This window comes from Oncorhynchus keta, unplaced genomic scaffold, assembly GCF_023373465.1.
Source record: "Oncorhynchus keta strain PuntledgeMale-10-30-2019 unplaced genomic scaffold, Oket_V2 Un_contig_27076_pilon_pilon, whole genome shotgun sequence".
Taxonomy (NCBI): Eukaryota; Metazoa; Chordata; class Actinopteri; order Salmoniformes; family Salmonidae; genus Oncorhynchus; species Oncorhynchus keta.
This window is the reverse complement of record NW_026285327.1, coordinates 26,382-53,528: the sequence shown is the minus strand read 5'-3', so window position 1 is coordinate 53,528 and position 27,147 is coordinate 26,382. Positions and strand designations below refer to the sequence as shown.

The following is a 27,147-nucleotide window of genomic DNA, read 5'->3' as shown; positions in this document are numbered from 1 at the left end:
CAGACTGAAAGTGTCTTATTGACTCACTGACAGTACATCATGTCCATCCTACAGAGAGACAGGAGGGACAAACTGAAAGTGTCTTATTGACTCACTGACAGTACATCATGTCCATCATACAGGGAGACAGGAGGGACAAACTGAAAGTGTCTTATTGACTCACTGACAGTACATCATGTCCATCCTACAGGGAGACAGGAGGGACAGACTGAACGTGTCTTATTGACTCACTGACAGTACATCATGTCCATCCTACAGGGAGACAGGAGGGACAAACTGAACGTGTCTTATTGACTCACTGACAGTACATCATGTCCATCCTACAGGGAGACAGGAGGGACAGACTGAACGTGTCTTATTGACTCACTGACAGACAGTACATCATGTCCATCCTACAGGGAGACAGGAGGGACAGACTGAAAGTGTCTTATTGACTCACTGACAGTACATCATGTCCATCCTACAGGGAGACAGGAGGGACAGACTGAAAGTGTCTTATTGACTCACTGACAGTACATCATGTCCATCCTACAGGGAGACAGGAGGGACAAACTGAAAGTGTCTTATTGACTCACTGACAGACAGTACATCATGTCCATCCTACAGGGAGACAGGAGGGACAGACTGAACGTGTCTTATTGACTCACTGACAGACAGTACATCATGTCCATCCTACAGGGAGACAGGAGGGACAGACTGAACGTGTCTTATTGACTCACTGACAGTACATCATGTCCATCCTACAGGGAGACAGGAGGGACAAACTGAACGTGTCTTATTGACTCACTGACAGACAGTACATCATGTCCATCCTACAGGGAGACAGGAGGGACAGACTGAAAGTGTCTTATTGACTCACTGACAGTACATCATGTCCATCCTACAGGGAGACAGGAGGGACAGACTGAAAGTGTCTTATTGACTCACTGACAGTACATCATGTCCATCCTACAGGGAGACAGGAGGGACAGACTGAAAGATCGCTACATATGTTGGCATATCAGTGGCTCAAGCTGAGGACACCCTGACAGACTGGCACAAACTCACCCTGTCAGCAGTTGGGCTAGCTAAGGACACCATCTGCCTCTCAAATGGAACTCTATTCTGTACAGAGTGCACGGATTAAGACCGTAGTAACTATGGTGTCATTGTAACTATGGTGTCATTTTGACCGTAGTAACTATGGTGTCATTTTGACCGTAGTAACAGGGTGTCATTTTGACCGTAGTAACAGGGTGTCATTTTGACCGGAGTAACTAGGGTGTCATTTTGACCGTAGTAACTAGGGTGTCATTTTGACCGTAGTAACTAGGGTGTCATTTTGACCGTAGTAACTAGGGTGTCATTTTGACCGTAGTAACTATGGTGTCATTTTGACCGTAGTAACAGGGTGTCATTTTGACCGTAGTAACAGGGTGTCATTTTGACCGTAGTAACAGGGTGTCATTTTGACCGTAGTAACAGGGTGTCATTTTGACCGTAGTAACAGGGTGTCATTTTGACCGTAGTAACAGGGTGTCATTTTGACCATAGTAACAGGGTGTCATTTTGACCGTAGTAACAGGGTGTCATTTTGACCGTAGTAACAGGGTGTCATTTTGACCGTAGTAACAGGGTGTCATTTTGACCGTAGTAACTATGGTGTCATTTTGAACATAGTAACAGGGTGTCATTTTGACCATAGTAACAGGGTGTCATTTTGACCGTAGTAACAGGGTGTCATTTTGACCATAGTAACTATGGTGTCATTTTGACCATAGTAACAGGGTATCATTTTGACCGTAGTAACTATGGTGTCATTTTGACCGCAGTAACTATGGTGTCACTTTGACCGCAGTAACAGGGTGTCATTTTGACCGTAGTAACTAGGGTGTCATTTTGACCGTAGTAACTATGGTGTCATTTTGAACATAGTAACAGGGTGTCATTTTGACCATAGTAACAGGGTGTCATTTTGACCGTAGTAACAGGGTGTCATTTTGACCATAGTAACAGGGTGTCATTTTGACCATAGTAACTATGGTGTCATTTTGACCGTAGTAACAGGGTGTCATTTTGACCGTAGTAACAGGGTGTCATTTTGACCATAGTAACTATGGTGTCGTTTTGACCATAGTAACTATGGTGTCATTTTGACCGTAGTAACAGGGTGTCATTTTGACCGTAGTAACAGGGTGTCATTTTGACCATAGTAACAGGGTGTCATTTTGACCATAGTAACTATGGTGTCATTTTGACCATAGTAACAGGGTGTCATTTTGACCATAGTAACTATGGTGTCATTTTGACCGTAGTAACAGGGTGTCATTTTGACCGTAGTAACAGGGTGTCATTTTGACCATAGTAACAGGGTGTCATTTTGACCATAGTAACTATGGTGTCGTTTTGACCATAGTAACTATGGTGTCATTTTGACCATAGTAACAGGGTGTCATTTTGACCGTAGCTTTGCTCTCCTCCTCCACTTCCACGGTTGAGCTAGCTAAGGATACCAGTCCCAAACAGCACCCTATTCCCTATACACACTGTGTACAAAACATTAGGAACACCTGCTCTTTCCATGACGTCGACTGGCCAGGTGAATCCAGGTGAAGGTTATGATCCCTTATTGATGTCACTTGTTAAATCCAATTTAAATCAGTGTGGATGAAGGGGAGGAGACCAGGTTAAAGGTTATTTTTTTTTAAAGCCTTGAGACAATTGAGACATGGATTGTGTATGTGTGCCATTCAGAGGGGAAATGGACAAGACAAAATATTTATGTGCCTTTGAACGGGTAACGTAGTAGGTGCCAGGGGCACCGGTTAGAGTCAAGAACTGCAACGCTGCTGGGTTTTTCCGAGCTAAACAGTTTCCTGTGTGGATCAAGAATGATCCACCACCCAAAAGGACATCCAGACAACTGGACACAACTGTGGAAGCATTGGAGTCAACATGGGACCAGCATCCCTGTGGAAGCATTGGAGTCAACACGGGACCAGCATCCCTGTGGAAGCATTGGAGTCAACATGGGACCAGCATCCCTGTGGAAGCATTGGAGTCAACATGGGACCAGCATCCCTGTGGAAGCATTGGAGTCAACACGGGACCAGCATCCCTGTGGAAGCATTGGAGTCAACACGGGACCAGCATCCCTGTGGAAGCATTGGAGTCAACACGGGACCAGCATCCCTGTGGAAGCATTGGAGTCAACACGGGACCAGCATCCCTGTGGAAGCATTGGAGTCAACACGGGACCAGCATCCCTGTGGAAGCATTGGAGTCAACACGGGACCAGCATCCCTGTGGAAGCATTGGAGTCAACATGGGACCAGCATCCCTGTGGAAGCATTGGAGTCAACATGGGACCAGCATCCCTGTGGAAGCATTGGAGTCAACATGGGACCAGCATCCCTGTGGGAGCATTGGAGTCAACATGGGACCAGCATCCCTGTGGGAGCATTGGAGTCAACATGGGACCAGCATCCCTGTGGAGCATTGGAGTCAACATGGGACCAGCATCCCTGTGGAAGCATTGGAGTCAACATGGGACCAGCATCCCTGTGGAAGCATTGGAGTCAACATGGGACCAGCATCCCTGTGGAAGCATTGGAGTCAACATGGGACCAGCATCCCTGTGGGAAGCATTGGAGTCAACATGGGACCAGCATCCCTGTGGAAGCATTGGAGTCAACATGGGACCAGCATCCCTGTGGAAGCATTGGAGTCAACATGGGACCAGCATCCCTGTGGGAAGCATTGGAGTCAACATGGGACCAGCATCCCTGTGGAAGCATTGGAGTCAACATGGGACCAGCATCCCTGTGGAAGCATTGGAGTCAACATGGGACCAGCATCCCTGTGGAAGCATTGGAGTCAACATGGGACCAGCATCCCTGTGGAAGCATTGGAGTCAACATGGGACCAGCATCCCTGTGGAAGCATTGGAGTCAACATGGGACCAGCATCCCTGTGGAAGCATTGGAGTCAACATGGGACCAGCATCCCTGTGGAAGCATTGGAGTCAACATGGGACCAGCATCCCTGTGGAAGCATTGGAGTCAACATGGGACCAGCATCCCTGTGGAAGCATTGGAGTCAACATGGGACCAGCATCCCTGTGGAAGCATTGGAGTCAACATGGGACCAGCATCCCTGTGGAAGCATTGGAGTCAACATGGGACCAGCATCCCTGTGGAAGCATTGGAGTCAACATGGGACCAGCATCCCTGTGGAAGCATTGGAGTCAACATGGGACCAGCATCCCTGTGGAAGCATTGGAGTCAACATGGGACCAGCATCCCTGTGGAAGCATTGGAGTCAACATGGGACCAGCATCCCTGTGGAAGCATTGGAGTCAACATGGGACCAGCATCCCTGTGGAAGCATTGGAGTCAACATGGGACCAGCATCCCTGTGGAAGCATTGGAGTCAACATGGGACCAGCATCCCTGTGGAACGCTTTCGACACCTTGTAGAAGCCAGTAGGGCTGCACGATTAATTGATCACATTGAGACAACATGGCTCTGGGGTTAAGAGAAGCTTTAGCAGCCTGGGTCCTGAGTGAGGACCAACCAGTGTGACAGGGTTAAGAGAAGATGTAGTCACCTGGGTCCTGAATGAGGACCAACCAGTGTGACAGGGTTAAGAGAAGATGTAGTCACCTGGGTCCTGAATGAGGACCAACCAGTGTGACAGGGTTAAGAGAAGATGTAGTCACCTGGGTCCTGAATGAGGACCAACCAGTGTGACAGGGTTAAGAGAAGATGTAGTCACCTGGGTCCTGAATGAGGACCAGCCAGTGTGACAGGGTTAAGAGAAGATGTAGTCACCTGGGTCCTGAATGAGAACCAACCAGTGTGACAGGGTTAAGAGAAGATGTAGTCACCTGGGTCCTGAATGAGGACCAACCAGTGTGACAGGGTTAAGAGAAGATGTCGTCACCTGGGTCCTGAATGAGGACCAACCAGTGTGACAGGGTTAAGAGAAGATGTCTTCACCTGGGTCCTGAATGAGGACCAACCAGTGTGACAGGGTTAAGAGAAGATGTAGTCAGCTGGGTCCTGAATGAGGACCAGCCAGTGTGACAGGGTTAAGAGAAGATGTCGTCACCTGGGTCCTGAATGAGGACCAACCAGTGTGACAGGGTTAAGAGAAGATGTCTTCACCTGGGTCCTGAATGAGGACCAACCAGTGTGACAGGGTTAAGAGAAGATGTAGTCACCTGGGTCCTGAATGAGGACCAACCAGTGTGACAGGGTTAAGAGAAGATGTAGTCACCTGGGTCCTGAATGAGGACCAACCAGTGTGACAGGGTTAAGAGAAGATGTAGTCACCTGGGTCCTGAATGAGAACCAACCAGTGTGACAGGGTTAAGAGAAGATGTAGTCACCTGGGTCCTGAATGAGAACCAACCAGTGTGACAGGGTTAAGAGAAGATGTAGTCACCTGGGTCCTGAATGAGAACCAACCAGTGTGACAGGGTTAAGAGAAGATGTAGTCACCTGGGTCCTGAATGAGAACCAACCAGTGTGACAGGGTTAAGAGAAGATGTAGTCACCTGGGTCCTGAATGAGGACCAACCAGTGTGACAGGGTTAAGAGAAGATGTAGTCACCTGGGTCCTGAATGAGAACCAACCAGTGTGACAGGGTTAAGAGAAGATGTAGTCACCTGGGTCCTGAATGAGAACCAACCAGTGTGACAGGGTTAAGAGAAGATGTAGTCACCTGGGTCCTGAATGAGAACCAGCCAGTGTGACAGGGTTAAGAGAAGATGTAGTCACCTGGGTCCTGAATGAGAACCAACCAGTGTGACAGGGTTAAGAGAAGATGTAGTCACCTGGGTCCTGAATGAGAACCAACCAGTGTGACAACAATCACGACGTGGTAAAGACCACCACGTTGAATGACTGGACCAGACCGGCTGCACCTTGCTATCGGTACGTGTTGCATGTTAAGGCACTTTAACGTAATAATTTCAATAATAATAATAATAATAATAATAATAATAATAATAAATATAATAATAATAATAATAATAATAATACTAATAATAATAATAATAATAATAATAAAAATAATAATAATGATAATAATAATATGTAATTATGTACAAGTAGGCTCTGTCACAAGCTTCCTAGACACACTCACCCCTTCCACAATAGTACGGCTGGCCTGGTACAAACTCTGCCGCCATAACCCAGTCCCCTGCGCCTGATCCATGAGGGTTCTCTGGGCCGTCTGCCGACTCACCACCCGCCGATCCACTGGGAACGGGGGCTGGAGCGCTGGCGGCCAGGGACGGAGGAGTGAGAAGGGCGCAGGCGGAGGCAGGGGGTGGCAGCGACGGCTTGGGCCCAGGCACGTCTTCTTTAGAGTGTTCAAACCTGGAGGGAGAGAGAGGGAGAGAGAGAGAGAAGAAGGGAGGGAGAGAGAGAGGGAGAAGAGGGGAGGGAGGGGAGGGAGGGAGAGGGAGAAGGGGGAGGGGAGGGAAGGAGAGAGGGGGGAGAAGGGGAGGGAGAGAGAGGGAGAAGGGGGGAGGGAAGGAGAGAGGGGGAGAAGGGAGAAGGGAGGGAAGGAGAGAGAGGGAGAAGGGGGAGGGAGGGAAGGAGAGAGGGGGAGGGAGGGAAGGAGAGAGGGGAGAAGGGGGAGGAGAGAGGGGAGAAGGGGGAGGAGAGAGGGGAGAAGGGGGAGGGAGGGAGAGAAGGGGAGGAGAGAGGGGGAGAGGGGAGAGAGAGGGAGAAGGGGGAGAGAGGAGAAGAGGGGAGGGAGAAGGGAGGGAAGGAGAGAGAGGGGAGAAGGGGGGAGGGAGGGAGAAGGGGGAGGGAGGGAAGGAGAGAGGGGAGAAGGGGGAGGGAGGGAAGGAGAGAGGGGGAGAAGGGGAGGGAGGGGGAGAGAGGGGGGAGAGAAGGGGGGAGAAGGGGGAGAGAAGGGGGAGAGAAGGGGGAGAGAAGGGGGAGAGAAGGGGGAGAGAAGGGGGAGAGAGGGGGAGAGAGGGGAGAGAGGGGGAGAGAGGGGGAGAGAGGGGGAGAAGGGGGAGAAGGGGGGAGAGAGGGGGAGAAGGGGGAGGGAGGGAAGGAGAGAGGGGAGAAGGGGGAGAGAGGGGAGAAGGGGGAGAGAGGGGAGAGAGGGGGAGAAGGGGGAGAAGGGGAGAGAGAGGGGAGAAGGGGGAGAAGGGGGAGAAGGGGGGAGAAGGGGGAGAGAGGGGGAGAAGGGGAGAGAGAGGGGGAGAAGGGGGGAAGGGGGAGAGAGAGCAAATGAGACAGGTCAGAGACAGAGAAAGAAGTGAAAATAATAATTTAAATGATTCAATGTTAAGGTTCTCTTGCAGGGAACTGAACTCATCTTTACAAACAACTTTTAATTGAAGAAAAAGCTTCACCGTAGCTCCTCAGAACCTTTCACTATTGACATACATTTTAAATAAATAAAAATATCTTGTTGGAGATCATTTTATATAGATGGTAAACAGAAGGGGGCCTAATATTGACCCTTGTGGGACCCCAATGTTATAACTTCTACTACGTTGGGATTCTATATACCTGTGTAGACTGCTACTACTGCTCAGAAGTAGTCTATACACCCGTGTGTAGAATCCCAACTGAGTACTAGTCTACACACAGCTATATAGAATCCCAAAAGAGGCGGTCCCGTGTAGCTCAGTTGGTAGAGCATAGCGCTTGCAATGCCAGGATTGTGGGTTCGATTCCCACGGGGGGGCAGTATGATAATGTGATCCCTCTACTGTAAATTGGATAAGAGCCTCTGCAAAATGACTACCATCAATGTAGTAGTAGCCTACATAACGGTATATAGGGGTGGCAGGTTGGTCTAGTAAACAAAAGGTTGCTAGATCGAATCCCCGAGCTGACAAGGTAAACATCTGTCGTTCTGCCCCTGGTAGGCCGTCATTGTAAATAAGAATTTGTTCTTAACATGCGACGATACAGTTCTGTGTGTACACACACACAAAAAGAAGACTAGTTGTTAACAAGTTAACTAAAGCTATGGTACATGTCGATTTTGTATTTATTTATTTTTTAGAAACAAGACCGGACTTCTCTAAGAAATCCATTGATTGTTCCCAACCAGACGTTCTGGTTGAAATGGGGAGAATCTGAAAGTCTAACTTCTCTCAGTCATTTTGGACTCCGACTTGAGATGTAAGAAACATGTGCAGAAGGTGGTGGTCAACACGGTTACGTTTTGATTATACAACTTTAGGTTTTACTACCCCTCTCCTTACTCGCTCCCTCCCCCTCCTTCCTCCCTTCCTCCCTCCCTCCACTACCCCTCTCCTTCCTCCCTCCCTCCACTACCCCTCTCCTTCCTTCCTCCCTCCCTCCCTCTCCTCCCTCCCTCCCTCCCTCCACCTCTCCTTCCTCCCTCCCTCCCTCCCTCCCTCCACCTCTCCTTCCTTCCTCCCTCCCTCCACTACCCCTCCCCTTCCTCCCTCCCTCCCTCCACTACCCCTCTCCTTCCTTTCTCCCTCCACTACCCCTCTCCTTCCTCCCTCCCTCCCTCCACCCCTCTCCTTCCTCCCTCCCTCCCTCCACTACCCCTCTCCACTACCCCTTTCCTTCCTCCCTCCACTACCCCTCTCCTTCCTCCCTCCACTACCCCTCTCCCTCCACTACCCCTCTCCCTCCACTACCCCTCTCCTTCCTCCCTCCACTACCCCTCTCCTTCCTCCCTCCCTCCCTCCACTACCCCTCTCCCTCCACTACCCCTCTCCTTCCTCCCTCCACTACCCCTCTCCTTCCTCCCTCCACTACCCCTCTCCTTCCTCCCTCCCTCCCTCCCTCCACTACCCTTCCTCCCTCCCTCCACTACCCCTCTCCTTCCTCCCTCCCTCCCTCCCTCCACTACCCCTCTCCCTCCACTACCCCTCTCCTTCCACTACCCCTCTCCTTCCTCCCTCCACTACCCCTCTCCTTCCTCCCCTCCACTACCCCTCTCCTTCCTCCCTCCCTCCACTACCCCTCTCCTTCCTCCTCCCTTCCTCCACTACCCCTCTCCTTCCTCCCTCCCTCCCTCCACTACCCCTCTCCTTCCTCCCTCCCTCCCTCCCTCCCTCCACTACCCCTCTCCTTCCTCCCTCTCCTTCCTCCACTACCCCTCTCCTTCCTCCCTCCCTCCCTCCACTACCCCTCTCCTTCCTCCCTCCACTACCCCTCTCCTTCCTCCCTCCACTACCCCTCTCCTTCCTCCCTCCCTCCCTCCCTCCACTACCCCTCTCCTTCCTCCCTCCACTACCCCTCTCCTTCCTCCCTCCCTCCCTCCCTCCACTACCCCTCTCCTTCCTCCCTCCCTTCCTCCACTACCCCTCTCCTTCCTCCCTCCCTTCCTCCACTACCCCTCTCCTTCCTCCCTCCCTCCCTCCACTACCCCTCTCCTTCCTCCCTCCCTCCCTCCTCCTTCCTCCCTCCCTCCACTACCCCCTCTCCTTCCTCCCTCTCCTTCCTCCCTCCACTACCCCTCTCCTTCCTCCCCCTCCACTACCCCTCTCCTTCCTCCCTCCCTCCACTACCCCTCTCCTTCCTCCTCCCTCTCCACTACCCCTCTCCTTCCTTACTCCCTCCACTACCCCTCCCTTCCTCCCTCCCCTCCCTCCACTACCCTCTCCTCCCTCCCTCCACTACCCCTCTCCTCCCTCCCTCCACTACCCCACTCCTTCCCTCCCTCCCTCCACTACCCCTCTCCTTCCCTCCCTCCACTACCCCTCTCCTTCCCTCCCTCCCTCCCTCCACTACCCCTCTCCTTCCTCCCTCCCTCCCTCCACTACCCCTCTCCTTCCTCCCTCCCTCCCTCCACTACCCCTCTCCTTCCTCCCTCCCTCCCTCCCTCCCTCCACTACCCCTCTCCTTCCTCCCTCCCTCCACTACCCCTCTCCTTCCTCCCTCCCTCCCTCCACTACCCCTCTCCTTCCTCCCTCCCTCCACTACCCCTCTCCATCCTCCCTCCCTCCACTACCCCTCTCCTTCCTCCCTCCCTCCACTACCACTCTCCTTCCTCCCTCCCTCCACTACCCCTCTCCTTCCTCCCTCCCTCCACTACACCTCTCCTTCCCTCCCTCCCTCCACTACCCCTCTCCTTCCCTCCCTCCCTCCACTACCCCTCTCCTTCCCTCCCTCCCTCCACTACCCCTCTCCTTCCCTCCCTCCCTCCACTACCCCTCTCCTTCCTCCACTACCCCTCTCCTCCCTCCACTACCCCTCTCCTCCCTCCACTACCCCTCCTCCCTCCACTACCCCTCTCCTCCTCCACTACCCCTCTCCTTCCTCCACTACCCCTCTCCTTCCTCTGGAGGCCTGCTGTGATGTTCTAACATGCTGGTCACAAGCAGAAACCAATTGAATCACTCTACAAAAACAAAACACTTCAGATTTTTGATCACAAACCAAAAACAGTTACCACTATTGTCATAACATTTACAAACATAATTGATTTATGTCTGGATAGCTTTAATAAGCAGTATGTAGATTAGATGAAAGCCTCTTTAAGATCCTGTATGGTGTTGCCCCTCCACCTCTATGCCGGTATATCACACTGAAGGAAAGCCCTTGTCTTTTAGATCCTGTATGGTGTTGCCCCCTCCACCTCTATGCCGGTATATCACGCTGAAGGAAAGCCCTTGTCTTTTAGATCCTGCATGCTGTTGCCCCTCCACCTCTATGCCAGTATATCACGCTGAAGGAAAGCCCTTGTCTTTTAGATCCTGCATGCTGTTGCCCCTCCACCTCTATGCCGGTATATCACGCTGAAGGAAAGCCCTTGTCTTTTAGATCCTGCACGCTGTTGCCCCTCCACCTCTATGCCAGTATATCACGCTGAAGGAAAGCCCTTGTCTTTTAGATCCTGCATGCTGTTGCCCCCTCCACCTCTATGCCGGCATATCATGCTGAAGGAAAGCCCCACCAGGATTATAAAGGCAGTAACTCGAGGGGATCGCCTTTTCCACACAGTAAACATGGGTATTCTCTGTTAGAGCTACAATATAGTGGAATGCGATGCCCTTGAGAAGCTGCATTGATTATTGTTAGCGTGTTTCTTTTCAGCTGGCAACATTAAAAACAGAGAGTACAGACCACTGCTATGAAGGAAGTGTCAAGATGTCAACATTAAAAACAGAGAGAGTACAGACCACTGCTATGAAGGAAGTGTCAAGATGTCAACATTAAAAACAGAGAGTGTGACCACTGTACAGACCCTTCATTACCCCTCTTCCTCCCACTACCCCTCTTCCTCTCTCCTCCACCCCCCACTACCCCTCTTCTTCCTCCTTCCACTACCCCTCTTCTTCCTCCCACTACCACCCCCCTTCCTCCTTCCCTCTTCTTCCTCCTCCCCCTCTTCTTCCTCCTTCCTCCTCCTCCCTCCTCTAGCCCCCTCCCTCCTCTTCCTCCCTCCTCTAGCCCCCTCCCTCCTCTTCCTCCCTCCTCTAGCCCCCCTCCCTCCTCTTGCCCCCCGTCACCCCCCTCTTCCTCCCTCCTCTAGCACCCCCTCCCCCTCCTCTTCCTCCCTCCGAGCCCCCTCCCCTCCTCTTCCTCCCTCCGAGCCCCCTGCCCTCCTCTTCCTCCCTCTAGCCCCCTGTGGAATAATGAGGACTGATACATCCCCATCATATGGACCGACTGACTGAGGAATGGTCCTTTACATACCAACAGCAGCAACACAATGCTACACATGTTCAAGTCCTCCTTTAGGTCTAGTTACATACCAACATCAGGTCAATGCTACACCGGTTCTGGTCTAAGCCGTCTCAGTGGGAAGGCTGGAAGGCAAATGCTCACAGAGTCAGCAGCCCATGTATGGACTATGTAAATCCTTGTCATTACCATCTAGGCTAGACGGCTAACAAAAGCACATCGAGTGCATCCCAAATAGCAACCGTATCCCGATATAGTGCACTACATTTGATAAGGGCCCTGGGTCAAAAGTAGTGCACTAACTAGGGAAAGGAGCCTTTTTGGGGGACACGGACAAATTCCTAAACAGACAGTTGACCTGGGAGCATGGTAGCAGCGGTAACTATGGGATGGTAACTATGGGTATGCTGCTAAAAGCAGACCGATAGGAGAGAGACGCTGTCTGAATGAACTGGTTGAACTCGTGTTGTGGTTTAAAGACTCAATGACAAGTCTACAAACAACTGTGGTGGGACTTTCTTAGGATGTGACATTTCACGGCTTCGTGGCTCCTGGATATCATTGGTTTAGCCTATTGTTTATTAAAAACAAAAAACGCAAATAGTAGTCCATTTAAAAATGTTCACTCGTACCTGCTAGCCCATTAATACATATACGATTACTCGAGGGAGTATGTGAAGTGAGAGTTTTGTATCTCAACTCGGCACAATTTAAAAAAATGTTTACTCGTACCTGCTAGCCCATTACAAAACTCTCACTTCACATAATACATACGGATTACTCAAATGAGTATCTCAAATCAGCACAATTAAACATGGGCTAGCAGGTACGAGTGAACATTACAAAACTCTCACTTCACATAATACATACGGATTACTCGAGTAAGTATTTCAACTCGGCACAATTTAAAAAATGTTTACTCGGCGCCATTTCAGTCTCACTGCCATTTCCCAGACTGCCATTTTGTTTTTAAAAACAGATAACACCAGGAAAGGCCTTGCTTGGGCAAACATTCCTAGGAGTAACACAACAACACCGCATAGAATTACAACACCAATATTATTTTACACAGTAAGAGACATTGCTCTTATCGAGAGAGACTTACAGTTAGTGCATTAATCTCCAGATAGCTAGGTGGACCAGTCATAGTCAGTACATTCATCTTCAGATAGCTAGGTGGGACAACCACATATCACAGCCATAGCCAGTACATTCACCTCCAGATAGCTAGGTGGGACAACCACATATCACAGCCATAGCCAGTACATTCACCTTCAGATAGCTAGGTGGGACAACCACATATCACAGCCATAGCCAGTACATTCACCTCCAGATAGCTAGGTGGGACAACCACATATCACAGCCATAGCCAGTACATTCACCTTCAGATAGCTAGGTGGACCAGTCATAGTCAGTACTACGACCTTCACTGTCGTAGTACGGATGGAGCCTGACCTGGTATGTGAAGGTTACTGTCGTAGTACAGATGGAGCCTGACCTGGAATGTGAAGGTCACTGTCGTAGTACAGATGGAGCCTGACCTGGAATGTGAAGGTCACTGTCGTAGTACAGATGGAGCCTGACCTGGTATGTGAAGGTCACTGTCGTAGTACAGATGGAGCCTGACCTGGTATGTGAAGGTCACTGTCGTAGTACAGATGGAGCCTGACCTGGAATGTGAAGGTTACTGTCGTAGTACAGATGGAGCCTGACCTGGTATGTGAAGATCACTGTCGTAGTACAGATGGAGCCTGACCTGGAATGTGAAGGTCACTGTCGTAGTACGGATGGAGCCTGACCTGGTATGTGAAGGTCACTGTCGTAGTACAGATGGAGCCTGACCTGGTATGTGAAGGTCACTGTCGTAGTACAGATGGAGCCTGACCTGGTATGTGAAGGTCACTGTCGTAGTACGGATGGAGCCTGACCTGGTATGTGAAGGTCATTGTCGTAGTACAGATGGAGCCTGACCTGGTATGTGAAGGTCACTGTCGTAGTACAGATGGAGCCTGACCTGGTATGTGAAGGTCACTGTCGTAGTACGGATGGAGCCTGACCTGGTATGTGAAGGTAACTGTCGTAGTACGGATGGAGCCTGACCTGGTATGTGAAGGTCACTGTCGTAGTACGGATGGAGCCTGACCTGGTATGTGAAGGTCACTGTCGTAGTACGGATGGAGCCTGACCTGGTATGTGAAGGTCACTGTCGTAGTACGGATGGAGCCTGACCTGGTATGTGAAGGTAACTGTCGTAGTACAGATGGAGCCTGACCTGGTATGTGAAGGTCACTGTCGTAGTACAGATGGTGCCTGACCTGGAATGTGAAGGTCACTGTCGTAGTACAGATGGAGCCTGACCTGGTATGTGAAGGTCACTGTCGTAGTACGGATGGAGCCTGACCTGGTATGTGAAGGTCACTGTCGTAGTACAGATGGTGCCTGACCTGGAATGTGAAGGTCACTGTCGTAGTACAGATGGAGCCTGACCTGGTATGTGAAGGTCACTGTCGTAGTACGTATGGAGCCTGACCTGGAATGTGAAGGTCACTGTCGTAGTACAGATGGAGCCTGACATGGTATGTGAAGGTAACTGTCGTAGTACAGCTGGAGCCTGACCTGGAATGTGAAGGTCACTGTCGTAGTACGGATGGAGCCTGACCTGGAATGTGAAGGTCACTGTCGTAGTACGGATGGAGCCTGACCTGGTATGTGAAGGTCACTGTCGTAGTACAGATGGAGCCTGACCTGGAACGTGAAGGTCACTGTCGTAGTACAGATGGAGCCTGACCTGGTATGTGAAGGTCACTGTCGTAGTACGGATGGAGCCTGACCTGGAATGTGAAGGTCACTGTCGTAGTACGGATGGAGCCTGACCTGGAATGTGAAGGTCACTGTCGTGAGTACGGATGGAGCCTGACCTGGTATGTGAAGGTCACTGTCGTGTACGGATGGAGCCTGACCTGGTATGTGAAGGTCACTGTCGTGAGTACGGATGGAGCCTGACCTGGTATGTGAAGGTCACTGTCGTAGTACAGATGGAGCCTGACCTGGTATGTGAAGGTCACTGTCATAGTACAGATGGAGCCTGACCTGGTATGTGAAGTTCACTGTCGTAGTACAGATGGAGCCTGACCTGGTATGTGAAGGTCACTGTCATAGTACAGATGGAGCCTGACCTGGTATGTGAAGTTCACTGTCGTAGTACAGATGGAGCCTGACCTGGAATGTGAAGGTCACTGTCGTAGTACGGATGGAGCCTGACCTGGTATGTGAAGGTCACTGTCGTAGTACGGATGGAGCCTGACCTGGTATGTGAAGATCACTGTCGTAGTACAGATGGAGCCTGACCTGGTATGTGAAGGTCACTGTCGTAGTACAGATGGAGCCTGACCTGGAATGTGAAGTTCACTGTCGTAGTACAGATGGAGCCTGACCTGGAATGTGAAGGTCACTGTCGTAGTACAGATGGAGCCTGACCTGGTATGTGAAGGTAACTGTCGTAGTACAGATGGAGCCTGACCTGGAATGTGAAGGTCACTGAAGCTGGGAAGGTTTTCTAAGTAGCTCTACATGGCTTCCTGGGATACCCCTCAGGTGGGCGATAGATAATGTTACGCTTCAGAGGACAAGTGACAGTGACGGCGTGGCATTTTAAAATGAGGAGATGGACAGGTGAGAGAATCTCCAACTTGGGAGAAACGAGTAGCCCTGTGCCCAAAACCACCACGACCCAGATGCTCTCGGACGATGAGAGAAAACACAGTCAGATGAAGAAACAGCAGCTGGAGGCGCAGTGTGCTCTGGGTAATCCATGTCTCCATCAGGAGGCTGATATGACGGCAGATGTTGTCCCATTACTAGGGCCCTTAATGATCTCTAGCCTGGTTGATCCCCGGTATGGGCGTGTGCGTGCAAACAACATGAACAGCATGTTGACATGAGGAAACCGCTGTGGCGTTTTCGTGGCGTTGCGTTCTTAGGTGTCAGATGATTCCCCGGAAGAGAATTCCACTATATAGCCTGCTAACTGTTCTCAGAAGAAAAGCTGACTGACCAGTCTCAGTCAATACTAAAACACTGTATCCTACTGCCGTCTCCGTCAATACTAAAACATACTGTATCCTACTGCCGTCTCCGTCAATACTAAAACATACTGTATCCTACTGCCGTCTCAGTCAATACTAAAACATACTGTATCCTACTGCCGTCTCAGTCAATACTAAAACATACTGTATCCTACTGCCGTCTCAGTCAATACTAAAACATACTGTATCCTACTGCCGTCAATACTAAAAGATACTGTATCCTACTGCCGTCTCCATCAATACTAAAACATACTGTATCCTACTGCCGTCTCGGTCAATACTAAAACATACTGTATCCTACTGCCGTCTCGGTCAATACTAAAACATACTGTATCCTACTGCCGTCTCGGTCAATACTAAAACATACTGTATCCTACTGCCGTCTCGGTCAATACTAAAACATACTGTATCCTACTGCCGTCTCGGTCAATACTAAAACATACTGTATCCTACTGCCGTCTCCGTCAACACTAAACATACTATATCCTACTGCCGTCAATACTAAACATACTATATCCTACTGCCGTCAATACTAAACATACTATATCCTACTGCCGTCAATACTAAACATACTATATCCTACTGCCGTCAATACTAAACATACTGTATCCTACTGCCGTCAATACTAAACATACTGTATCCTACTGCCGTCAATACTAAACATACTGTATCCTACTGCCGTCAATACTAAACATACTGTATCCTACTGCCGTCAATACTAAAAGATACTGTATCCTACTGCCGTCTCCATCAATACTAAAACATACTGTATCCTACTGCCGTCAATACTAAACATACTGTATCCTACTGCCGTCAATACTAAACATACTATATCCTACTGCCGTCAATACTAAACATACTGTATCCTACTGTCAATACTAAACATACTGTATCCTACTGCCGTCAATACTAAACATACTGTATCCTACTGCCGTCAATACTAAACATACTGTATCCTACTGCCGTCAATACTAAACATACTGTATCCTACTGCCGTCAATACTAAACATACTGTATCCTACTGCCGTCAATACTAAACATACTGTATCCTACTGCCGTCAATACTAAACATACTGTATCCTACTGCCGTCAATACTAAACATACTGTATCCTACTGCCGTCAATACTAAACATACTGTATCCTACTGCCGTCAATACTAAACATACTGTATCCTCGTGCCGTCAATACTAAACATACTGTATCCTACTGCAGTCAATACTAAACATACTGTATCCTACTGCAGTCAATACTAAACATACTGTATCCTACTGCCAATACTAAACATACTGTATCCTACTGCCGTCAATACTAAACATACTGTATCCTACTGCCGTCAATACTAAACATACTGTATCCTACTGCAGCAATACTAAACATACTGTATCCTACTGCCGTCAATACTAAACATACTGTATCCTACTGCCGTCAATACTAAACATACTGTATCCTACTGCCGTCAATACTAAACATACTGTATCCTACTGCCGTCAATACTAAACATACTGTATCCTACTGCCGTCAATACTAAACATACTGTATCCTACTGCCGTCAATACTAAACATACTGTATCCTACTGCCGTCAATACTAAACATACTGTATCCTACTGCCGTCTCCGTCAATACTAAAACATTCTGTATCCTACTGCCGCCTCCGTCAATACTAAAACATTCTGTATCCTACAGCCAATGGGCCTCCTTCAATACTAAACATTCTGTATCCTGCAGCCAATGGGCCTCCGTCAATACTAAACATTCTGTATCCTGCAGCCAATGGGCCTCCGTCAATACTAAACATTCTGTATCCTGCAGCCAATGGTCTCAGTCAATACTAAACATTCTGTATCCTGCAGCCAATGGCCTCCTTCAATACTAAACATTCTGTATCCTGCAGCCAATGGTCTCCTTCAATACTAAACATTCTGTATCCTGCAGCCAATGGGCCTCCGTCAATACTAAACATTCTGTATCCTGCAGCCAATGGGCCTCCGTCAATACTAAACATTCTGTATCCTGCAGCCAATGGTCTCCTTCAATACTAAACATTCTGTATCCTGCAGCCAATGGGCCTCCGTCAATACTAAAACATACTGTATCCTGCAGCCAATGGGCCTCCGTCAATACTAAACATTCTGTATCCTGCAGCCAATGGGCCTCCGTCAATACTAAACATTCTGTATCCTGCAGCCAATGGGCCTCCTTCAATACTAAACATTCTGTATCCTGCAGCCAATGGCCTCCTTCAATACTAAACATTCTGTATCCTGCAGCCAATGGGCCTCCGTCAATACCAAACATTCTGTATCCTGCAGCCAATGGCCTCCTTCAATACTAAACATTCTGTATCCTGCAGCCAATGGGCCTCCGTCAATACTAAACATTCTGTATCCTGCAGCCAATGGCCTCCTTCAATACTAAACATTCTGTATCCTGCAGCCAATGGGCCTCCGTCAATACTAAACATTCTGTATCCTGCAGCCAATGGCCTCCTTCAATACTAAACATTCTGTATCCTGCAGCCAATGGCCTCCTTCAATACTAAACATTCTGTATCCTGCAGCCAATGGCCTCCTTCAATACTAAACATTCTGTATCCTGCAGCCAATGGCCTCCGTCAATACTAAACATTCTGTATCCTGCAGCCAATGGGCCTCCGTCAATACTAAACATTCTGTATCCTGCAGCCAATGGTCTCCTTCAATACTAAACATTCTGTATCCTGCAGCCAATGGGCCTCCGTCAATACTAAAACATACTGTATCCTGCAGCCAATGGGCCTCCGTCAATACTAAACATTCTGTATCCTGCAGCCAATGGGCCTCCTTCAATACTAAACATTCTGTATCCTGCAGCCAATGGCCTCCTTCAATACTAAACATTCTGTATCCTGCAGCCAATGGGCCTCCGTCAATACTAAACATTCTGTATCCTGCAGCCAATGGGCCTCCGTCAATACTAAACATTCTGTATCCTGCAGCCAATGGCCTCCTTCAATACTAAACATTCTGTATCCTGCAGCCAATGGCCTCCTTCAATACTAAACATTCTGTATCCTGCAGCCAATGGGCCTCCGTCAATACTAAACATTCTGTATCCTGCAGCCAATGGGCCTCCGTCAATACTAAACATTCTGTATCCTGCAGCCAATGGGCCTCCGTCAATACTAAACATTCTGTATCCTGCAGCCAATGGCCTCCTTCAATACTAAACATTCTGTATCCTGCAGCCAATGGGCCTCCGTCAATACTAAACATTCTGTATCCTGCAGCCAATGGCCTCCTTCAATACTAAACATTCTGTATCCTGCAGCCAATGGGCCTCCGTCAATACTAAACATTCTGTATCCTGCAGCCAATGGGCCTCCTTCAATACTAAACATTCTGTATCCTGCAGCCAATGGCCTCCTTCAATACTAAACATTCTGTATCCTGCAGCCAATGGGCCTCCGTCAATACTAAACATTCTGTATCCTGCAGCCAATGGCCTCCTTCAATACTAAACATTCTGTATCCTGCAGCCAATGGCCTCCTTCAATACTAAACATTCTGTATCCTGCAGCCAATGGGCCTCCGTCAATACTAAACGTTCTGTATCCTGCAGCCAATGGCCTCCTTCAATACTAAACATTCTGTATCCTGCAGCCAATGGCCTCCTTCAATACTAAACATTCTGTATCCTGCAGCCAATGGGCCTCCGTCAATACTAAACATTCTGTATCCTGCAGCCAATGGCCTCCTTCAATACTAAACATTCTGTATCCTGCAGCCAATGGCCTCCTTCAATACTAAACATTCTGTATCCTGCAGCCAATGGGCCTCCGTCAATACTAAACATTCTGTATCCTGCAGCCAATGGGCTTCCTTCAATACTAAACATTCTGTATCCTGCAGCCAATGGCCTCCTTCAATACTAAACATTCTGTATCCTGCAGCCAATGGGCCTCCGTCAATACTAAACATTCTGTATCCTGCAGCCAATGGCCTCCTTCAATACTAAACATTCTGTATCCTGCAGCCAATGGGCCTCCGTCAATACTAAACATACTGTATCCTGCAGCCAATGGCCTCCTTCAATACTAAACATTCTGTATCCTGCAGCCAATGGGCCTCCTTCAATACTAAACATTCTGTATCCTGCAGCCAATGGCCTCCTTCAATACTAAACATTCTGTATCCTGCAGCCAATGGGCCTCCGTCAATACTAAACATTCTGTATCCTGCAGCCAATGGCCTCCTTCAATACTAAACATTCTGTATCCTGCAGCCAATGGGCCTCCGTCAATACTAAAACATACTGTATCCTGCAGCCAATGGGCCTCCGTCAATACTAAACATTCTGTATCCTGCAGCCAATGGGCCTCCGTCAATACTAAACATTCTGTATCCTGCAGCCAATGGGCCTCCGTCAATACTAAACATTCTGTATCCTGCAGCCAATGGCCTCCTTCAATACTAAACATTCTGTATCCTGCAGCCAATGGTCTCCTTCAATACTAAACATTCTGTATCCTGCAGCCAATGGGCCTCCTTCAATACTAAACATTCTGTATCCTGCAGCCAATGGGCCTCCTTCAATACTAAACATTCTGTATCCTACAGCCAATGGGCCTCCTTCAATACTAAACATTCTGTATCCTACAGCCAATGGGCCTCCGTCAATACTAAACATTCTGTATCCTGCAGCCAATGGCCTCCTTCAATACTAAACATTCTGTATCCTGCAGCCAATGGGCCTCCTTCAATACTAAACATTCTGTATCCTGCAGCCAATGGCCTCCTTCAATACTAAACATTCTGTATCCTGCAGCCAATGGCCTCCGCAATACTAAACATTCTGTATCCTGCAGCCAATGGCCTCCTTCAATACTAAACATTCTGTATCCTGCAGCAGGCCTCCGTCAATAAAACATACTGTATCCTGCAGCCAATGGGCCTCCGTCAATACTAAACATTCTGTATCCTGCAGCCAATGGGCCTCCGTCAATACTAAACATTCTGTATCCTGCAGCCAATGGGCCTCCGTCAATACTAAACATTCTGTATCCTGCAGCCAATGGCCTCCTTCAATACTAAACATTCTGTATCCTGCAGCCAATGGTCTCCTTCAATACTAAACATTCTGTATCCTGCAGCCAATGGGCCTCCTTCAATACTAAACATTCTGTATCCTGCAGCCAATGGGCCTCCTTCAATACTAAACATTCTGTATCCTACAGCCAATGGGCCTCCTTCAATACTAAACATTCTGTATCCTACAGCCAATGGGCCTCCTTCAATACTAAACATTCTGTATCCTGCAGCCAATGGGCCTCCTTCAATACTAAACATTCTGTATCCTACAGCCAATGGGCCTCCTTCAATACTAAACATTCTGTATCCTGCAGCCAATGGTCTCCTTCAATACTAAACATTATGTATCCTGCAGCCAATGGCATCCGTCTAAGATGTAAACACAGCCTTTGATCAGCTGTCAGTGTAACTGAAGTTAGCTCCCAAAGACTGAAATAAGATATCTGTTTGAGTGCACTTGAAATATGCAGAATGCAATACGAACGGTCTATATCATTCTTGGCATCAGGCAAGGCACTACAGAGGGTAGTGCGTACAGACCCAGTACATCACTGGGGCAGAGCTCCCTGCCATCCAGGACCTCTATACCAGGCGGTGTCAGAGTGTAGTGTACACAGCCCAGTACATCACTGGGGCAGAGCTCCCTGCCATCCAGGACCTCTATACCAGGCGGTGTCAGATGAGTACACAGCCCAGTACATCACTGGGGCAGAGCTCCCTGCCATCCAGGACCTCTATACCAGGCGGTGTCAGAGTGTAGTACAGACCCAGTACATCACTGGGGCAGAGCTCCCTGCCATCCAGGACCTCTATACCAGGCGGTGTCAGAGTGTAGACAGCCCAGTGTCACTGGGGCAGAGCTCCCTGCTCCAGGACCTAATACCAGGTGGTGTCAGAGTGTAGTGTACACAGCCCAGTACATCACTGGGGCAGAGCTCCCTGCCATCCAGGACCTCTATGAGGCGGTGTCAGAGTGTAGTGTACACGGCCCAGTACATCACTGGGCAGAGCTCCCTGCCATCCAGGACCTCTATACCAGGACCTCATACCACCTTCCGTGATTGGGCAGGCTAGTACCATGGATAGTACACAAGTTCAGACAGTTTACAGTTTAGTACTCAGGCTTGCCTGTCCAGATAGCGAACTAATTTGCAAAAATTGACTTTGCCAAACAGAAAGGTGTTCAGAATAAATAAATATACACAAAATGTAAAACATGGACATGGATTCAATTACTTGAATTCCATTTCATTCTGGTGTTTGTGAGCCCAACACGCAGTTTCTCTAGAGAGAAAATCAAATAATTTGAGAGAAATCTGGGAAATCAAGTTAGGAACGATGTAGGAAGTGGTAGTTTTCATTTTCGCAAATATTCAAACTTAGTTCAGCGCAGAAATGTGGTAATTACCTACAATGACCATAATTCATTGCGCCATTTTTTTTTTCGACTCAAGAGAGTGATCAGAGAGAAAGAGGAGAAGCGAGAGGTTTTACTCTTAGCAAAAATAAGTACAATGACTTTCTCTGGGCTTATTTTGGATCTAAGCTCGTCAGCTTGCCTTCCTGCCTTTGGGACAATGACTGCCATTGTTAGGGCCGGGGGACATGAGCATCTCATCATTATTTAGAGATCTTTCTACGGATACACTTTCTGCTATGGCGCCTGCTACGTTGGGTAGATAGACAACAGGGACAGGGACAGTTTGTGAAAGTATAACTGATCTACTATGAAGAACTAGTAAAATGATTTTCAGACAGCACTGCAGCCATACTTGGGCAGGCTAGCTAAGTAGAATGAGTACAGACTACAGACAGTACAGTGTGGGCAGGCTAGCTAAGTAGAATGAGTACAGACTACAGACAGTACAGTGTGGGCAGGCTAGCTAAGTAGAATGAATACAGACTACAGACAGTACAGTGTGGGCAGGCTAGCTAATTAGAATGAGTACAGACAGTACAGTGTGGGCAGGCTAGCTAAGTAGAATGAATACAGACAGTACAGTGTGGGCAGGCTAGCTAAGTAGAATGAGTACAGACAGTACAGTGTGGGCAGGCTAGCTAAGTAGAATGAGTACAGACAGTACAGTGTGGGCAGGCTAGCTAAGTAGAATGAATACAGACAGTACAGTGTGGGCAGGCTAGCTAAGTAGAATGAGTACAGACTACAGACAGTACAGTGTGGGCAGGCTAGCTAAGTAGAATGAGTACAGACAGTACAGTGTGGGCAGGCTAGCTAAGTAGAATGAGTACAGACAGTACAGTGTGGGCAGGCTAGCTAAGTAGAATGAGTACAAACTACAGACAGTGTGGGCAGGCTAGCTAAGTAGAATGAGTACAGACTACAGACAGTACAGTGTGGGCAGGACAGACGGCCTGGCTGGCTGCTACTGCCTGAACAGAGATGAGGTGATCAGGCTACTTTAAGGAATGAAAAATAAGTCATTAAAAGAAACCTAAGTAATATACAAAACTGAAATATTTATCATTTCATTGATGTCTACCCAATGTGGAACTCAGAGACAATGGAATATTTGTAATGTTTTGGCATTTGAATGTTCACTATTTTTGGGCTTTGGAATTTCCATTAAAAAGCTCTAAAGTAAATTGTAACGCCATTATTTTATAATGTATTTCATGTAAATATCTGACCTGCCGTCAACAAGCACCAAATCTCTCAGCACCAAATCTCTCAGCACCAAATCTCTCAGCACCAAATCTCTCAGCACCAAATCTCTCAGCACCAAATCTCTCAGCACCAAATCTCTCAGCACCAAATCTCTCAGCACCAAATCTCTCAGCACCAAATCTCTCAGCACCAAATCTCTCAGCACCAAATCTCTCAGCACCAAATCTCTCAGCACCAAATCTCTCAGCACCAAATCTCTCAGCACCAAATCTCTCAGCACCAAATCTCTCAGCACCAAATCTCTCAGCACCAAATCTCTCAGCACCAAATCTCTCAGCACCAAATCTCTCAGCACCAAATCTCTCAGCACGACTTGGCAGAGTTCGATAATCTCAAAAACTAAAGCAGATAGCTTGCTACGGCCCACCACCCACAAGGCAGCTTGCTAACAAGGCAGCTTGCTACGGCCCACAAGGCAGCTTGCTCGCCCACAAGGCAGCTTGCTACGGCCCACACCCACAAGGCAGCTTGCTACGGCCCACCCCACAAGGCAGCTTGCTACGGCCCACTACCTACAAGGCAGCTTGCTACGGCCCACTACCTACAAGGCAGCTTGCTACGGCCCACCACCTACAAGGCAGCTTGCTACGCCCACTACCCACACAAGGAAGCTTGCTACGGCCCACCACCTACAAGGAAGCTTGCTACGGCCCACCACCCAAGGCAGCAAGGCAGCTTGCTACGGCCCACCACAAGGCAGCTTGCTACGGCCCACTACCTACAAGGCAGCACGCTTGCTACGGCCCACCACCTACCCACCAAGGCAGCTTGCTACGGCCCACCACCCACAAGGCAGCTTGCTACCCCACCACCCACAAGGCAGGCCCACCACCCACAAGGCAGCTTGCTACGGCCCACCAAGGCAGCTTGCTACGGCCCACTACCCACCAGCTTGCTACACCACCTACAAGGCAGCTTGCTACGGCCCACTACCCACAAGGCAGCTTGCTACGGCCCACCACCTACAAGGCAGCTTGCTAGGGCAGCTTGCTACGGCCCACCACCCACAAGGCAGCTTGCTACGGCCCACTACCCACAAGGCAGCTTGCTACGGCCCACTACCCACCCAGCTTGCTACCCACACCAACAAGGCAGCTTGGCAGCTTGCTACGGCCCACTACCCACAAGGCAGCTTGCTACGGCCCACTACCTACAAGGCAGCTTGCTACGGCCCACTACCCACAAGGCAGCTTGCTACCGCCCACCACCTACAAGGAACATATTAAACTTTAAATAAGGTTTACCTGCACCGGTCGCCGAACACACAGTTTCCTTTCTGAAAGAACTTGCAAATCATAGCTGCAGCTGGTTGACTGGTGTTGAGATCATGGGAATATCGACAGTTGATGCCTTCTTTGCAAAGCCCGTGCATGAAATACCTGTGAATAAACCAAAGACCAAAAAAAAAAAAGTCACACAAATGATTTGAAATCTGCTCTGTTGAAATACCCGCGAAATGGAAAGACAAAAATTGAAAAATGTCTGCTAAAAAGTTCACACATCGATTACAACAGAGGTGTTCAAACAAACAGCCTGAATGTAGATGATGAACCAAACGATGATGCTCGTTGTAAAACGTCACAGTGGGAATATGAAGACTAGAAACAATTCTTCCTGTTATCAATATTATTATTATTTTTTTTTAATCACTTGCGACAAAAATAAAAGGCCTAAATGATACCAATATTTCAGGAGCTTCCGGACTCAATACTCCATTGGTGTAACTACAACTAATATCCAGCGGGAATTCAAAGACCAGTGGATAGCTAGTAAACACAGTAGCACTATTACAGAACTGGCATTGACGTTGATGACCACGTTCAGAGTGTAATTAAACATTAGATAACATAAGTAAACACTGACTTATATAATTATAGCGAGTTAGCTGGTTGTCTCTACCGCATTTCAGCTTTGGTCGAGGAATGAGAGCTCTGCGAAATATCCAACCATATTTACACCCCCCCGGAATCATTTCAGTGTTTGGCTGATAAATATCATTTTAAACCATTTTATGCTGTTAATTATATTGAATTCGGCGTCTATTTGCCGCTGGGTCTCCGTGCGTTTTCCGTTTGTGTTGCCATTGCGGATGTTACCGTGTATCACTTTGAATCGTATGGGGGGAATATATCTCTAGTTAATAATGTCTCAACTGCAGAACGAACCAGTTTTACAATCGGCTGCCTGTATCACAACAAAACACAGCTGGGCTTGCTACCCGAGCACAAAAGACGGCGTTGTAAAGTCGCTTAACCTACAAAACGGCCAAAACCCCCGGCGTTTTGGTTACAAACCATGGACAACATCAACATAGTGGTGCTAAATTGATCCCCGGGTCTTGTCGTTACCTGCAGGTGACGTGTTTGGTCCAGGCTCCTGGTATTGCTGGAGCCGCTGTAGCTGCTGCCTCCGCCATTGCTGTTATGTTGAGGTTGAAGCCCATCTTCCCGTCGACTCCGAATCGGGGATCTTCCGACGCTGCTGCTGTTTCTCTTCAAAGTCCGAGCTCTTCGAATCGGGGAATCGGGGATCTTCGGAAAATCGACGCTGCTGCTGTTTCTCTTCATGTGACCTGTAATGTAATGAAGCCGAGTACCCGGATCTTCCCGGAAAGTCGAACTCGGAATCGGGAATCTTCGGAAAATCGACGCTGCTGCTGTTTCTCTGCATGTGACCTGTAATGAAGCCCATGAACCGACCTACCGCCAGAGGGAACGCCAGAGCAGCAGGACATTTCAGGCAAATCAATCAAATCATCTGAACACAGATAGAACAAATGAGCCAGATATTTTACCGGATGTATAAATGTGAAGCATCCGGTTGGGTCAAATATGGTGATGAGAGGAAGCCGAGAGGACGGCAGTGGAGAAAATCGAGGGCGATTAATTTTGGCCGAGATTATGCAAATTCTCATCTATGAATAATTTGATCTCAATACAGTCTTCTGTTCCCCAAACTAGAATTTGTTACAAACAGAGTGGACACATTTTTGTTGGTTTTACCCTTTGCCAAAGTTGTAAAATGTTTTGTTGTTTAGGAACGTAGGCGTCCCCTAACGGAAATATGCAAATAATGAACGCACCAATAGGATCTGCTCCCTGCTTGCTTGTTCCGCCCACTATGACTAATTTGTTCCCATCGGAAACGACAGGCTGGCATATCTTGGGTCAGTTGTAAAAAATCTTTGATTCACATTATGAGGTCATAATAAAACTGACAGAACAGATATGCTGTTATGCAAATGCAACATCACATCTTGAGGTGTGCAGCGGTCTAAAGGCACTGCATCGCCAGTGCTGGAGGCGTCACTACAGACCTTGGTTCGATCCTGTAGTACTGTAGTACAACCGGCTGTGATCGTCCCATAGGGTGACGCCAATTGGCCTAGCGTCGTCCGGGTAAGTGGAGGGTTTGGCCGGGGTAGGCTGTTATTGTAAATAAGAATTTGTTCTTAAACGACTTGTCTAGTTAAATAAAAAATAAATGTTTACATTGATTGCGTAATCACCCTTTCATATCAGAATTTACACAAAAGTCATCTAAGAAGTAGACAATTAATGATGATGTAGTTGTAACACTATCTATGTGTTCACAGAACAAAATGGAGCTCAACTCAACTGAATGAAAGAACAGGAACAAATGCATAGATTCTCTTAACTACAGATTCTAGCACCAGATA

The 27,147-nt window shown here is 48.4% G+C and overlaps 1 pseudogene; it reads right to left on the bottom strand.

Annotated features, from left to right (window-relative positions):
* Positions 1 to 25,875, bottom strand: part of LOC127922777 (probable E3 ubiquitin-protein ligase makorin-1) — a 37,691-nt pseudogene extending 11,816 nt beyond the window's left edge.
* Positions 25,876 to 27,147: the final 1,272 nt, after the last annotated feature.